Source organism: Trachurus japonicus, chromosome 24 (assembly GCF_045865225.1).
Source record: "Trachurus japonicus isolate A0001 chromosome 24, Traja_1.0".
In the NCBI taxonomy this organism is placed as follows: Eukaryota; Metazoa; Chordata; class Actinopteri; order Carangiformes; family Carangidae; genus Trachurus; species Trachurus japonicus.
In genome coordinates this window covers 16,146,617-16,161,940 of record NC_140930.1, presented here as the reverse complement: position 1 = coordinate 16,161,940, position 15,324 = coordinate 16,146,617, and positions in this window count along the sequence as shown.

Genomic DNA, 15,324 nt, shown 5'->3' with positions numbered 1-15,324 from the left:
GCCATAAATCAACGTTAAAGAGCGTTTGCCATTAGCCGTCTCTCCCTCGTGGTGTTTGTGCAACTTTGTGTACTTCTGTGGCAGTATCACAGTGTGCCAGAGGTTACACACTCATCCCTCCCCCGCCTGTCATGGCGTGTGATGTTTTTCTAATTACTCTGAAAAATGACGGAGAGCGTCTCCATCCGAGTGTGTCGCTGACTGCGCTACCACCGGCTGCCGAGACATACATCACTCTAATTGGCTCAAATGGCTCTAATATATGCCACCATGTTGCCTTCATGGATCAGCAGCGTCGCCTTTTGAAAATCAATACAGGAACAGCGTGCTGGGACAGAGGAGTGTTACGTTCAATAATCAGCCCAATGACTTTGGTATTTCACTGTTAATCTTTTTGCTATCCACCAGCGCTGAGAGCGGTAATTGGCGGTAATTGGAGCTACATTAGGGCTCGAGATAGAGACAGGAAGGGTTTAAATGTGTCAGGATGCACAGTGTTTTGTGGGAATCTGTGCGTGTGGGTGTGTTTTTGAGTCAATGAGCGGGTATCCATGTGTGTCCATTCTTGTAATTAAAAAAAATGTATCCTGCCACATAAGGGACAGGAAGTATTTAAAAAAAACTGACTGGGCAGTGGGGCCTGATGATTAAGCCTCAACTTTCTAAAGTGTGGGTGGCATGGTGACACCCGTTATCTCTGTGAATTGTGGCATATCGTGAAAAGGGGCATTTGCTACACTAATTGACTAATTTACCATCGGCCACATAAAAAGAAGATTACACTGCAAGATAACATCTGACAACATCTGACTTCTAAAACAATACAGGTTTTATATTCATCTTGTATAAGTTGCAATAAAAAGATAATTGCTAGTTAATTAATAGATATAAAAGAGAGTTTGCAGGATGTCATCTGTGACAGAAGTGTTGCTAACAGCATTCTGAATATCACTAAAAAAGTAATACACCCCCCATTTTTCTGTTTTATAATAGACCAACACTTTTGATCATCACACAGACCTAGTGTTTCATCTGCACCTGAGCGATATCTTCAAAAGGGAGATCAAAGTCATCATTTTAATAATAAATAGTAACAGCCCTGAAAGGTTGCAGAAATAAGCATCACAATCCCAGTGATCCTCATTGATTCAATTTGTTTTATGTCCAGTCAGTTTGTTTTATTATACTACAAAATAAAGAATGGACAAAGCTCAGCCTTGAGTTAAATTCACATTCAGTTAAGTTAACTTCTTAAGTCCACCTGCCGTCAATAAAGGCTGATTTTCTTGTTTATAGTGAGTCATAACAAACATACTGCTGTTTAATACCAGGCTACAATACATCATTTAGTATACATATCTACTCTGATTCAAGCCACTATGACACACCATGTTCTCCCATCCAAAAACTGTCTCTCACTGTAACACTGAACATGCTTGTTTACTATGACATTTGGACTGTAGTCCCATGTTTCTTCTCCGATGAATGAGCGGGATAACTGGACCGCAATACTGCATGAAATTGGTCCAGTATGTTTCCATCTACAGTATGTTATAAATATACCAGATGTGTTGTAAAACGGCCCTAGAAGTCTAGTTGTGATTTTTCCTTTTCGATTCAGTGAAACAGACCGACTCAGAAGTGATATACTGAATTCCCTGCAGAATGTCCTTGATGAAGCACTACTGGGGGGTCTCCTCATCATTCCTCGAACTGGCGTGTTCTCTATCTATAGTCTATCTGAGATTAAAGAACAGGGGGAGAAAAACAAACTATATTGCCCACCAGGAGACATAGATCACTGTCACCATGGTGGAAATGGAAGGGGGGGGGGATTTCACCAGGAAATATTCTTCCTTCCTCTTTCTCTCTTACCATTCTCTCCATCTTCCTCTCTGTCTCTTATCCAGATGTCCTTTGATAAAGCAGCTGTACAGGAGATTTCAGCTTGTGTCATTGGTCTTCATTTGGGGCCGTGAAATGGTTCAAGAAATGATAAACATGGGCTCTCAGTAGGCCTGTACAAAACCTCTGCCGCACTGGGATTCTGACCATGCCTAAAAAAATAAACCCCGGCCTTGGGTTTTTGCTACCTTATCACACCATTACAGCTGTTGGTGCTCAAAGAGGCTCAGCTGCCTTCCACTATTTGTGTGTGTGCACGCATGCGTGTGTGTGTGGAGTAAAGCCTTTCACTGTGCAAGAGACAGAGAGGGAGAATGAGGTGAGGCAAATAGTGGGAGAGGGCTGTGAAAAAACAAAGAATGATTCGCAAACCCATACTTACCATGTAACACTGCTTCACTTGTCAATATTTTCTTCACATAAATGTTTTAGGTGGATTTTATGTTCATGTTATATATTCCTATATTTTGACTGGAATTACTTAAATGGTTGCATTTACAAAAACAAGGTATGCTCATATTAACTTAATTTTCACTGTGGCTGATAACCAACCCCCCCCCCCCTTTTTTTTATTGTCAGACCTTTTCCATATCCAGTATGAACATCTAAAAATGCTATTTCTCATTTATTTTGCTTCAGTTTGTCTCCCATTTGTATGTCCATTTTCAACTCAGTTTGAAGCTAAATACTGCCGAGTAATTCTGCAAAGGACTTGTGTGGCAATGTGCAGCGTGCGGCCAGTAATGGGTAATGGAGGACCCAGGTGGCAGAAGAAAAGTTGCAGTCTGCCTGACGTCTGCGTCCCCTACCCTCAGCGCCCCCCTTCTCCCCTCTATTCCTGGATGTCAGCGTAAACACTGCTGTGTGTGTGGTGGACACCAGTTATAAACAGTGGGGAAAGGAGAGTGATCCATGAAGTTCCCCAGCCAACTGACATGACACCTGCACATGTCACTGCAGCCTAATGCCCCGTTTGCCACAAAAATACATACATAAAAATAATAGTGGACTACTAGATAGTGGATGTTTCTCCAGTTGGCCACATATGTAAGCATGATTGAATACTTTGAGTCAGGAGCAGCACAGACCTGATGACTGCTCAGTAGTCTGTGGGAGACCCATCCAGGCACACTTAATAGAATGCCTGTTATGGCAGCCATGTTACATCTGGGCCTTGAAAATAAATAAACCAGGGCCCAGGGGAGGACAAATGGCTGGAGACATCTAAACATGCACATACGAAGGCCGACAGAGATTACAATGCGTTAAAGAAATGCACACTCAGACATGTGCATGTAAACACAGTATGCATGATTTATGTCAACTCAACCATTCATAAATGGTTTTATATTGGGCCCTATTCTCCAACGCTTGTAAGGTTACTACTACTGCTACGACTTTATTCCAATAATTTTGATGGATTCATGACTTGGAAAGACCTTTAGGAGTGATGATTTCCATCCCAACAGCAAAAAGTAAATCATCCTGACAGCCACTGTCATCTCCTGCAAAAGCAGTCTTAGCACAGTCTGTGTGTCTATAAGTGTGACTTTATACATCTGGCCCCAATCCCTGCCCTCTATTTAGTATTTCTATAGCTCATAATAGCAGGCAACATACATGTACAGTCAACAAATAAAACATTACTTATTTTTACTGCCAACCCATTCTGCTCAGTTTTCTAGATTTAGCTTTTGTGTTATTGTATCCAAGTGTTAAGTGCTGCATGTAATTACTTCACTGTCTCTAATGGCCTTGACTTTGGTGGATCCATTTGCTGAAGTAATGAAATGATTTTCTTTGCTTTCGTTCCAGTTACTGTAAAATGTGACATTTCCAGACCCGATATTGAGAAAAATCTGACACAACTTCAGGCTGTGGAAGGACACTCTGCGTTTGAGCCTGTAGCCGATCATTATTAAAAGTGTCTTTTCCTCCATCAAGGTTATTACAGTTAGAAGCCAAATGACCAATGGTCCAGATGTCTCATCCTTGAAGTAATATTTCCTGCCTTTAGACACATCAATCATGCTCTGCTGGACATTTAAGTGATAACATCACAGCCACAACGTGACCCATCCTGTCCCCTTGATAATTCTACAAGCCCATTTCCTAAAGTACGTAATCAAGCTTGTCTGTCCATTTATTTTAACCATAATTAACTTCTCTCTCTCTCAACCGGCTCCATTGTCCAGTGCCGAGTACTTTAGAAACCTTTTTCCATACAAGTATCTCCTCTATTAGTCATTGTGAAACAGCTCTCTACCTTCCAATAAGCAGAGGTGTCACAAGTGAAATTTCACTCTGCTACTGTACTGTGCATACTGTATAACTCTGGTTCTCTATGTGCATTCATGCAGTTAATCTGTACAGGGGGAGTCTATTATTAGAGAGCACATAGTCAAAGTGGCCTATTGCTGGTGACAAGGCCAATAAAAAATGGAATAGGGTTCTGCATCCATGTCAGGGAATGTCCCAGCATACAAACAAGTAAACAAACATTGACCAACTAGCACACCCCGCTTGGGAAAGAGGGAACAAACCCTAAAGGGAACTCTATGGGCTGCATAATGAGTTGGCAGATGATGCAAAGGCTTCTGCTAAAGGCCTCGAGGACTAATAGACTATGTACAAACAAACAGTGTCCTGAAATTCTGTCTGAAGTGTAACCAGGGAAAACAAGGTCACCTTTCCCCCCCTCCTCCCAAATGTACGAACTTTCTAAAAGATCTTGCCTATGTTTACAGAGCTGCCAGATAAGAATGCAGAGAGCTCTTTTCAGGGCCACACACACACACACACACACACACACACACCGTTTTAATTCTGAATGGATAAATGAGCCATTCATTGCTTAAAAGGCTGCAATCTGAAACACCAAATGCAACAAAACAGCAACTCACTCCCATAAACTGGGGGTTTGTTTGGGGCAGAGATGTTCACTCACACATCACTCTTTGTAAACACTATTTATTGTGTTTACATCTTCTGCAATTCAGAAGACATAATGGTTTATTGATTTTTTTCAAGACACCTGAGAAAGAAAAGACATTTTTTTCTGAAAAGGAATGTAAATATGTCAAATATTCCATGTAACATTCTTGTTGGCATGGCTTTACAAAGTCTGAACAGCACGCAGCAGATTTTGACCTGAACTGCCTTCACGCTCCACAGTGAATCAAGCTGGAATGTAAATCGGCTGTCTAACTCCGCTCTAAACACAACGAAGGCAAAGAAACAGATACGTAACAACAATGAAATACTTTCTGGCTTGTGGTCAAGTTTTACTTACTCCATCCAAAACATTACATATGAGAAGCTGATGGAAAACTGTACTTTGAAACACAGAATCCATGTTGTCAGTGTTGACAGATTAGATGTTAGGATTAGGACAGTAGCTTCAGCCCATTTTGTTGACATTAGTATGTGTTGTTACTGTTTAGCTCCTACCCAGACTGCCACATTAGCCTAAGTTATGCCGTTTAAATAACAAGATGGTTTTTGACCGCTTTTGTCCTTAGATTTATTTCAGCTGAACTTTTCAACTTTAACATCTGTCTCCAGCTCAAATAAGCCAATGATCCTGGTAGTTTGTGAACATCAGTAATCTTCAACAGATTCATTGTGGGGAGGTGACACTAAAAGCTTTCTGCAAGGAGAGGTCAGGAGAAAGGGTTATCTGGATGATGTTTTTAGGAGGGGCTGGCCTACAACCCTGACCCCAAAAAATCTCCACCACCGCACATAACAACCAAACATCGTCAACATGTCATTTTGAAACTCTGTAGAATTATTTGGAGTTCAAAGAGCTGCAGCTCTGTTCAGTTAGTAGAAAGAAATAGAAATGTTTTGAACAGTTTATTAGAGTTTTCCTTAGCCTTTTACAAAAATCTGGCATAACATCAGAGAGGCTGCATGAAAGCCCCAATTCACAGATGAACACAAACCGTTGATGACAGGTGAGCTTCAAGCAAAATAGAAAAAAATAGAAAAAAAAAAACTAAACTCTACTTCCTAATGAAAAGAAAGCCGAGGAGACGGTCCTGAAGGAAGTGTGGTCATTGAAGTGACAGCACACAGAGTGAGAAGGGATGAGAGGATAGAAGTATATCCTGCTTATTAATGATTTGAAAAAACAAACAAACATCAAGAGCTAAGCTGCTTCTTAAGTCAGAGGTACACAACAGCATTTCACATACTCCCCATATACAAGCCAACTGATTTCATCTCAGCTATATTCTCTGATATTAAAACATGTCATATCATATAATCATTCATATACTCATTGCCTTTGATTGAGCTGAGCATAGACATTTACAGAACTAGAGTAATGCTCATGTTGTCAACATAAGTTATATTAAATCTCTTAGGTTGTCATTATGAATCAAAACACTGCTCGTCTGTTTAGGCCAAGAAACATATCGACTACAGTAAGCTTTTGGCATCTAGTAGCAGTGTTCAGTGTCACTCCATGAATTCCAAAAAAAGAAAAGAAAAAGAAAATCAATCAAATAACTGCTGCTTTGGGAAACTAAAACTGTCTGTGTGTGGTCTTAGAGATTTATGTTTATTGCCATTTATTTATGGCTTTTTGTAAAGAGGGTAAGTTTCATGACCCCTGGGGCCCCTGACACTCTTCCAAAACATTTTTGAATTGGAAAAATATGAATTTACAATCATCTTCTTTAAAGACAAATACTGCAAGTATTTCCTCATACATCAGCAAAAGTGAACACAGTGACTAGATATTATCTGCTTAATAAACACCAGACCTCAGGAAGTATTAATATGGCAAACTGCTCCTCTCCTGCAGATGATCCAGTTATACAAACCAGCATGAAAAATGGCCTGCTGGTTTGAGTCTGTGCTTTACAGCGGCTATAAAGAGGCAAAGAGAAAGAGGGGAGGAGACTAATGGTGACTGACCTGATCCAAGGTCTGCTCTGTTCTAATTAAAACCTGCAATCCATTCATTTGCTCCCATAAGGACTCTATGGTAAGCAACAGACGGAGGCCTGATTCAAATGAATGGGGGAATTAAACACGGAAACAAAGGCCACAGACATAGGTAATTGCAGAGGAAAAGGAAGCTGAAAGTGACATCACCAACATAAACAGTCTTCTCGGATGAAAGCATATCCTGATTCAGACGCTTTGTAGTCAGAGCTAGGAAGTAGTGAGTGTCAATGTGATTAGAGTGCAGTAGGTCAATATAATGCAAGCATGGCTTGTTGGTAATTGTTGGAGTGAACTGGACTGGCGGGGGTAATTGTTGTTACTTGCTCATGCTAGGTTACGAGACGAGTGCAGCTGGAGCGGTTGCATCAGAGTTGGTTCTGCTTACTTGACCTTAACAGTCGCTGGCAACTGCAGTGTCCTCAGGCACCAACGCCTGGTGCTGTGTGTATGAGTGTGCTTATGGCTGTGTGTGCATGATATGATTAGTGTGAAGCCATATAGAATATCTAGGCCAGGAGTGTATAATATAAATACATTAGCTTTACTGTGTGTGGTTAATGAAAAGTTAATAAAACAGACCAATTCAAAATGAATCATGAAGCTAAATTTGGTGATGTTTTCTGCATGGAAAGATTAAATTAAACAAACTATTACAGTGGTGGCTGTAGCACTAATATCTGAATGAATAGCAGATAACTTATGTCTTAATGTATAGACATTTAATGCAATTTCCACTTATTACCCATTAATGTACACATTTGCCAGATTTATTATAACAGAGTGCAGTTATTGTGCACTGAAAACAATAAATGTATACAGCAAACACTGCAAATGTATAACAGTGTTAAAAAAACAATAAGATGAGGTTGTGCCTGCTGCTGGGAACAACACATTACTCATGTATCCCTGTGAAATAGGAGGGACCCTGGGCAAACAGACACACTGTATGTAAATACATTTTTCTAATGCACCGCACATACAGTGGGCCTTGAAGTCACATTGCATTCATTTTCAAACCAACAGGTGGGCTAGGCTGTGCGCACAACATGTCTTGGTCTGTAAACATCTGTTAATGTAATGAGTTACGGATGCCACACTGCCAACTGTCCCGTTGGGTGATGAACACCATACGTTTACGAAGACACATGTCAGGTCAGTATTTGTAAAAGTTTAAAGTAGTTGTGTCCGGAGGTAGTGCTTTTCAAATTTAGCAGATGACCTTATTAATGTTATCAAGGTTTGTTTTGGCATTTAGATTAAGGTTGAGGAGACTTTAGATTTAGTTTGCATTTAAAGTTCTAAATCAATTCAATTCCAATACCTAGACCCAAAAAATGAGAAACCATGATGATTTACTAACTCACTTATTTGAGTTTTTATATGTCTATTGGATATCACACAGACATCTCCCTTGACACTGTTCAGACACACATCTGGGAAAGGGCTAATCAGTCCTAGGCTTGCGGTCTAATTTATTACGGTACAATGCACTTCAAATCAAAACAGGGTCACTAAAAAGGTAATTTGCTGTGTCAAACCCGTAATATATAACACAACAGAGTGGTAGTTCTACATATCTAGGTTTTTTTCCATTAACTCTTTTTCTCACTATTACCCGAAGGTCACCATAGGAAAGGGAAGGTTATTCATTTGGTTGCAATCAGCAACCTCCCAGCTAGATGCCAGTAAATCCTGAACATTGATCCTTCAAGTACTGGCAACCCCTCTGTCTGATGGCTGGTTAGTTGTTACAGTGTGGAAGTGGTGAGGCACAGGTGCTTCTGAGATTCTGAGACAAGAAACAGAGAGAGGACAAGAGATCTCACATTCACAAAGATTTTCAGAGGCCTCTCAGAGAGCTCCTAACTCAGCCTAACACTTTGTAGTAAGGAATCTTAGGAACTTCCTAAATCTGTCTTAAGCTGAGAGCAACTCTGAGCAAGGAGTGGACAGAAACTTTTTTCTTAGTGGGGAGGTGTGGTTGACCCTGTTGCTAGATGACTCATTCTTTTTTAATCTCTGATTGTTCGAAAAAAGGAGGAGGGGGAAAAAAAAATTCACTCCTAGTGATGAATGGACAGTGAAATATACCGATCACAGGCTATTACTGTACAGTAAGGGCCTTGAAAGCTACTTTTAGTCTTAGGATTCTTTGTGAATACGGGCCCAGGTGTGTACAGCTGTCTCTTTGTCTCTGATGCCTTGTATGGATGGCTGAGCATTTTGGCTCAAGATCCCCTAAGCGCCAACTGATACTGTCCCAAATGGACAGAGCTGCCAGTGTCTACAGTACATACATACAGTAAGAACACACGATACACAAGAGGGATTGGTGGAGGATATGTGGCTGATTTTAGCTGACTGGATTAAAGTTGAACAGATGATGCATGCATGCGAATAAACTAGTAATTGTTTTGTAGCACCCAGCAACACATTTGTAAACTAAAAATAAAAACAGTTTAACAGTGTGATGCATAAGCGACATGTATACATCTATGTAGCTGCCTGGAGACATGTGTTCTTTGCACCATGTAATGCAGCTGAGGAATGGCTATGTAACAAAAGTAGAGAGGGTCACCGAATCCCCATCTGTGTGACAGCTTACATCAGGTTTGGTCCACTGGTGTCGGTCCATTCTCAGCTCAATTATTTTTCGATGTGGGTGTGTTCAAACTTCACTGTGTTTTCTGACTGTACTGTAAACCCTAAGCCCTATGTATTGTTTCAACATTATTTAATGCAGTTGAACAAGGTCCTGGCATGATTAGTATTGTAGAGATCCAGAGGCAACACTTGGCCTCATTGTCATTTTTAAAAGTTCTTCATCAACATACAATGGTGTTCATTAAATATTCTATGCTGGGTTCTTCATTGAAGTAATACAACGTTGAGTAAGTTTACTTAAAGCAACACCAACGCCGTCGCCATTGCCATCAGTGCTTAGTCATTGCCGGTAGGCCTGTGCCGAGCAAAGCTCCAGAGCTCGAGGGAGGCTGGCCGGCCATGCAGCCCAGCACAGGGTGCTTGTGTGTGGGTGAGAGGAGCATGGAGACTGGGCTTGAGCTTGGTCTCTGGAGCTCACTCCGGTGTTCCTACCTGCGCTGGGAAGTTACATAGTGCAGTTTCAATCAAAGCGACCCCACTCAGGGAGCAGCAGCAGCACCATTCATCCTATTCATCCATTTTTCTACCACTTCAATAAGTTTAGAAACATTATTTTAAGGTTGAAATACGACATAGTGTTGCTTTAACGTCCTCAGAGGCTTTTTCAACTGAGTGCTACCTTTGGAGTTGGAATTACAGTAGTGTTTTCACAAGTCTGGGGTGGTCTTTTCGGACCACTTCACAGGAACATCAGCAAGGTGCCACCGTCTGTCCTCTCAAGGTGACATGTGACAGCTGTCAGACCACAGTTCATCTTGTCACCCTGGTCCCCAGGAGCTTTATGTGCCTGCTCTCCCTGGACACCACACATGACAAAATGCTTGCAAAAAGCTTTATGCCCTGTGAGTCACACCCACACCATTTGCTACCCAGCTTGGCAAGCAAAATGCCCCTTCCCTGGCTATTCCTTATCTCATTTGTCTGTCCCTTTTCTCTCCCAATTTTTCCTTTGTAGACCCCTCTCAACCATCTCCTTGTATTCTCAATTTTAAGCTCTTTATCCCCGTCATCTTAACAGCCAGTCCTGTCCTTGAAATCCCAACATGAGGGAAGTTGTAAAAGCAAAAGTGCTGAATGGATGATATTTGGATGGGAATAGAAGCAATGTCAACTATGTAAAGGTGGAAGGATGCCAGTCTAATAGGCTACTGTGTGCTGCATACACATCTCTGCATTTCTGTGTACCAAGGTTATTTTTTAAATCAGAAGTGATAGACTGAGAATAGTCTCTATTTTCTCCTCATTCATTGCAGAAAGGACTTTGAATTGAATTAAAAGTCTCTAATGAGCATGGATATCTGATTTTACCTTGTATGTTACCCCTGCTTGAATGAGTAATATTTCAGCCCTCTTAACTCAACGTCTCACAGTGGCAGAGATAAGATTTTAAATAAATTATTCTGTCTGTAGGCCAGCCATGCTTCTTTCGCTTCAGCACAATGATCTGACAGACCTGAAAAACCATATTACAACACCTAAAATGGAGAAGAAACTTAATGGATTACTGTCAAATTGGTTTCTCCAAAAGTAAGGGCAAAAATGTAGTGATTTATACCAAAAAAAAAAAAAAAAAAAATTAATAATTTAGTTTCATTTGCTTTGCTTTTCTATCCACTGAATCACATTCCCGCTCAACTCGAAAGACACTTTAATATTACAAGCACTGGGGGGGATATAACACCTAAAGTGAAAAAGGCAGGAGAAAAACCTGCATTAACACTAGTTATGTAACTGTACAGAATGTGCTGTTGCAGTTCTATTATAGCATCAGATGTGCTAAAATCGTCACATTAGGAGGTGCTCCTCTTCACACATCAGCTCTTGATGTAACTAAATGTGTGTCTGGTACATGTGTTTCAGAAGTCATTTTTTCCACACAGACTTTAATCCATCGGGGCAAAGTGAATGACGACGGCAAAATCCAAAGTTTGAGTATTCTCCATTTTAACCCATTCGTCACTTTAAACTGTGTACAATTAGAAAGCTAAATGTAACAGTAGATGACCGAATGAGATATTTAATCTGCATTTATTTTTGGAATTACAATTCAACTTGCTACTATATACATCTATTACGGTATTTTTATATTTTATTTAAAACTATTCTAAGACAGACAAGACCCTATCCTCCTTGCGTAGGATAGTAAAACCAATAGTAAAAAAGGATATTGCCATTGCTATGAGCTACCATATCATGTTTTCTCACTGAATATGAGCTTCTGCCATCTATTGTAAATTGGGTTTGGTGTACGCACCCAGCTCTTGGACAGAATACTTATTGTCAACAGAAATTTGCATCTAAATGCATACCGTTTTGATCCACATTCCATGCTGGTATGTACTGTACAAGACATTCTCAGCAATGCAATGAATAATTTGACCCAGACAAATTTTGACCAGCCATCCAGAAAGCGTAATTGTATATTGTATGCATCTTAAGCCAGAGACAAAGGCTCAAATATATCAGAATACTTGGAAAAGCATATTGGGGGATTAGATTGTAGGCATATCCTGCAAAGATCTCTCCTCATCTGTCCAGGAAGTGATGTGTTGCTCCAGACAGTACTGTATATAACAAGAAGCTACTACTAATTTCAGTTTTTGACCTCAGTGTCGGCTTCCAAGTGGAATGTCCAAGCTGGGTTAAGAACCATTAGAGTTTATTATTTTAATTTCCAAGTGCCCAGTTCAAAGCAGTGCACTTAAAACTATGTCAAATTATTTGCAAAGATATAAAAATGCCATTGGTAACCATCCCATTTCAACTTTGCAGAGCTCTGGTTAGGGTACAAAGGTATAATCCAAGCCAGATAGGTCAGCCAAAACTCAAATCACAACCAATTTCAACTAGATATTTAGGCTGAAGGAGTTTATTTCAGCACAGATCAATGTCAAGTACAACTTCCTGGTCTACGTGGGCTCCTGAGGACCAAACTCCCCTCAGTTCAGACTGGCCAGAGAGAGCAATGCCAAACCAGGGCCATCAACATTCCCATCAATCTTTATCCATGTCTGAGGGGCACAATTTAAATGTTTAGGTATGAGAAACAAGCCTGGCGTCTTGGACAATTTCAAATACTATCAAAAAACAAACAGCGGGTTTGGCAGTCTAGCACAAGAAACATCTGCTGACAACAGAAAAGCTGGTTTTGTGCTTGTACCCTTGCCTATAATGTTGAACTGAGACTCTGAGTCTACATCTCAATCGCCTCCACTAACATGGAGATACCGGAAATAGCCAGGGTTCACTGATGTCAGATATCCCCAGGCTGAGTTCAACTACCACGGTAAATGAAAGGAGCCACAGAGAAGAGGAAGGTATACGGGGTTATAACAAGAACACAGGAAATAATGTTGGATCAAGAAGAGACATGCATTTTTAAAAAGGGCAAATTAGATCAACTGCATGGTTTGGGGAAAGAATAGCATACAGTGACATGAAGTAAGAAGAGCCAAGACACTATATCTTATTCACCCTCATAACTGTAGCCTGATTTTCTTGCATGTGGTATGAGCTTTTCCCTCTAAGCTTCAAGGGAGATGCATATTTGACACAGTTGTGCACAACTTTATTCAAACAAGGGAAAAGGATGAGAGTTTAGATGGAGAGGAGGAAGCAATTGTTGAGACTAGCGATGTAGTCCTGAGTAGGAAGAGTTCTATATACAATTAGTATGTAGCTACTACTCTCTGGCTTCCAGGATGGTTGTCTACTTTAAACAAAGCAGGGAGAAACCCCGCGCACACACGAAAACTCAAGCGATTTAATTGGACTCAAACAGTCCAAGGCAACTATTTGAACAATGCAGTGCAAGTGTATCTTAACTAGAGTGTAAATAATTGCTTTAATCATAATTACCAGTATGTCTATCACCCTGCCAAATAAATAATCACCATAAATTATCAGTGCTGACAGCCTAATCTTTCTTTCTTTTTATTTTAATCTCATCTCTAGGGACCAAATACTACAGGTATGCTACTACAAGGTACCTCATGTTAACCTCCGGATGACCTGATAGTATCTGTTTGGATCTGATGTTCATTTGCCCTACTTTCTGTTCATGGTTTGGCAGCTCATTAGCTAAAAAAGGCAACTACACAAACTAATTATATGAGTTATAATTAACTGTTAAACTGACGCAAGGCTGATCATAGCACTTGCAAAACCACATGCCGTCTATTATAAAAACAGCACAATCTAAATTGCATTTTCCCTTATTTTACTTAATTATTTTAATCCTCACTGCTTCACTCTGAGAATCCGTCTGCACAAATTATAGCAGGTATAAACAAGCTGCAAGAAAAAAAAAACACCCACCTCTAAATCTCTATCCCACTTGCCTCCTCATCACTGACAACAGCCATTTCCCATTCTCATAAATGCTTCCTAAATGGATCATGCAAATCAGGCTATGAATTAGCGGGAGGGATCATGATGGCGTTATCCATCTGTGGCATTGCACATCCCTGATACCACGTCTCTAATTGACAATCACTGTCATTGTACTGCATTTCAAAAAGGAGGTTCAGTGTTGGCTCCAGCCACATAAATTAAGATGCGTGCTGTTACCTAATTGCTCTGATTAGCATGAGCTCTGTGGCAAGGCAGTGACACTAATCAGACTAGCGAATCTGTACCGACTTGGACTCAGATGCATGTCAATTGTTAAATATCACATAGTGGGAAATTGACTTGTGCATGTACACCGTCTCCCCAAACATGTGTCTGTAAACACATTTGCATGTGTGTAACCACCACTACATGTATTTATACAATTTACAAACAACTCCAGCATCTGTTGACACATCACCAACATCCATGATGGACAATTCTGCACATCAGGACTTAGACCCGTTGCCAACATTCATACAGGAAGTTTCCTTCATGTAGAAAGGCAGAGAGTCAGGGTGTGCTGGCCAGGTGGCAAATAATGAGAAAGATATCCTATAGAACAAATGGCCTTGTTGTTTACTACTACTTCCCTGCAAACTATGTTTATTAGGGTTATATCCGTCTATAAAATGAGCAGATAGTGACAAGCTTTGAATTAAGTTTTGGCCTTAGGAGACTAACCTTATTGCTTTGGTGGTTGATATGTGGTAATTCGACTGTGCAGCACCACTTGAGGGCATTGCTCTTACAAGCTGGTCACCACAATGAATTCAGCCACAGAGCAGGCCAAAAGTTTGATTGCCAGAATTGTGAAGGAAGGTCTGAAAGCTGGGCACAGACTTCAAAAGAGATCTGTCAGCAAAAGAATTCCCTTGCACCAATATGACCCTCCTTCTACCCTCTAATATTTGTCATCCGCAGGGGTCTTTTGGTCCAGAGGACCTGAGGCCAAGCTGAGAGGAAAATGTTACACTAATTGGTCTGACTAAGCAGCTGTCACCACGCTGATGAAAAGGTGTGCATAGGTTTTAATTTAAATCCATTGCTAATACTGTCACACCCGTCATCCTGAGGGACAACCATGATTAACATGAAGTCATGTCGCTGCATAGTGGTTCTCTCTAATCCTGTACCTCAAAGCTGTTCATTCTGATACCCATCAGATGCTGAGACACATGATTGATGTCCTGTGTCAGTCAGTACGTGAAGACAGAAACTGAAGGGTCACAATTATGGTTTTTACGACTGGGGTGGAGCTGCACTTAAAACTCCTGAGGAATACATGGAAGAAAAAAAAACAGTTTAGAAAAACAGGATATGAGGCCAGCAGTGGAGAGAACAAATTACATGTAAGGAACAAAAAAATGCTAATCTAGCACGCAGTGATTTCTTTACATTGGTTGT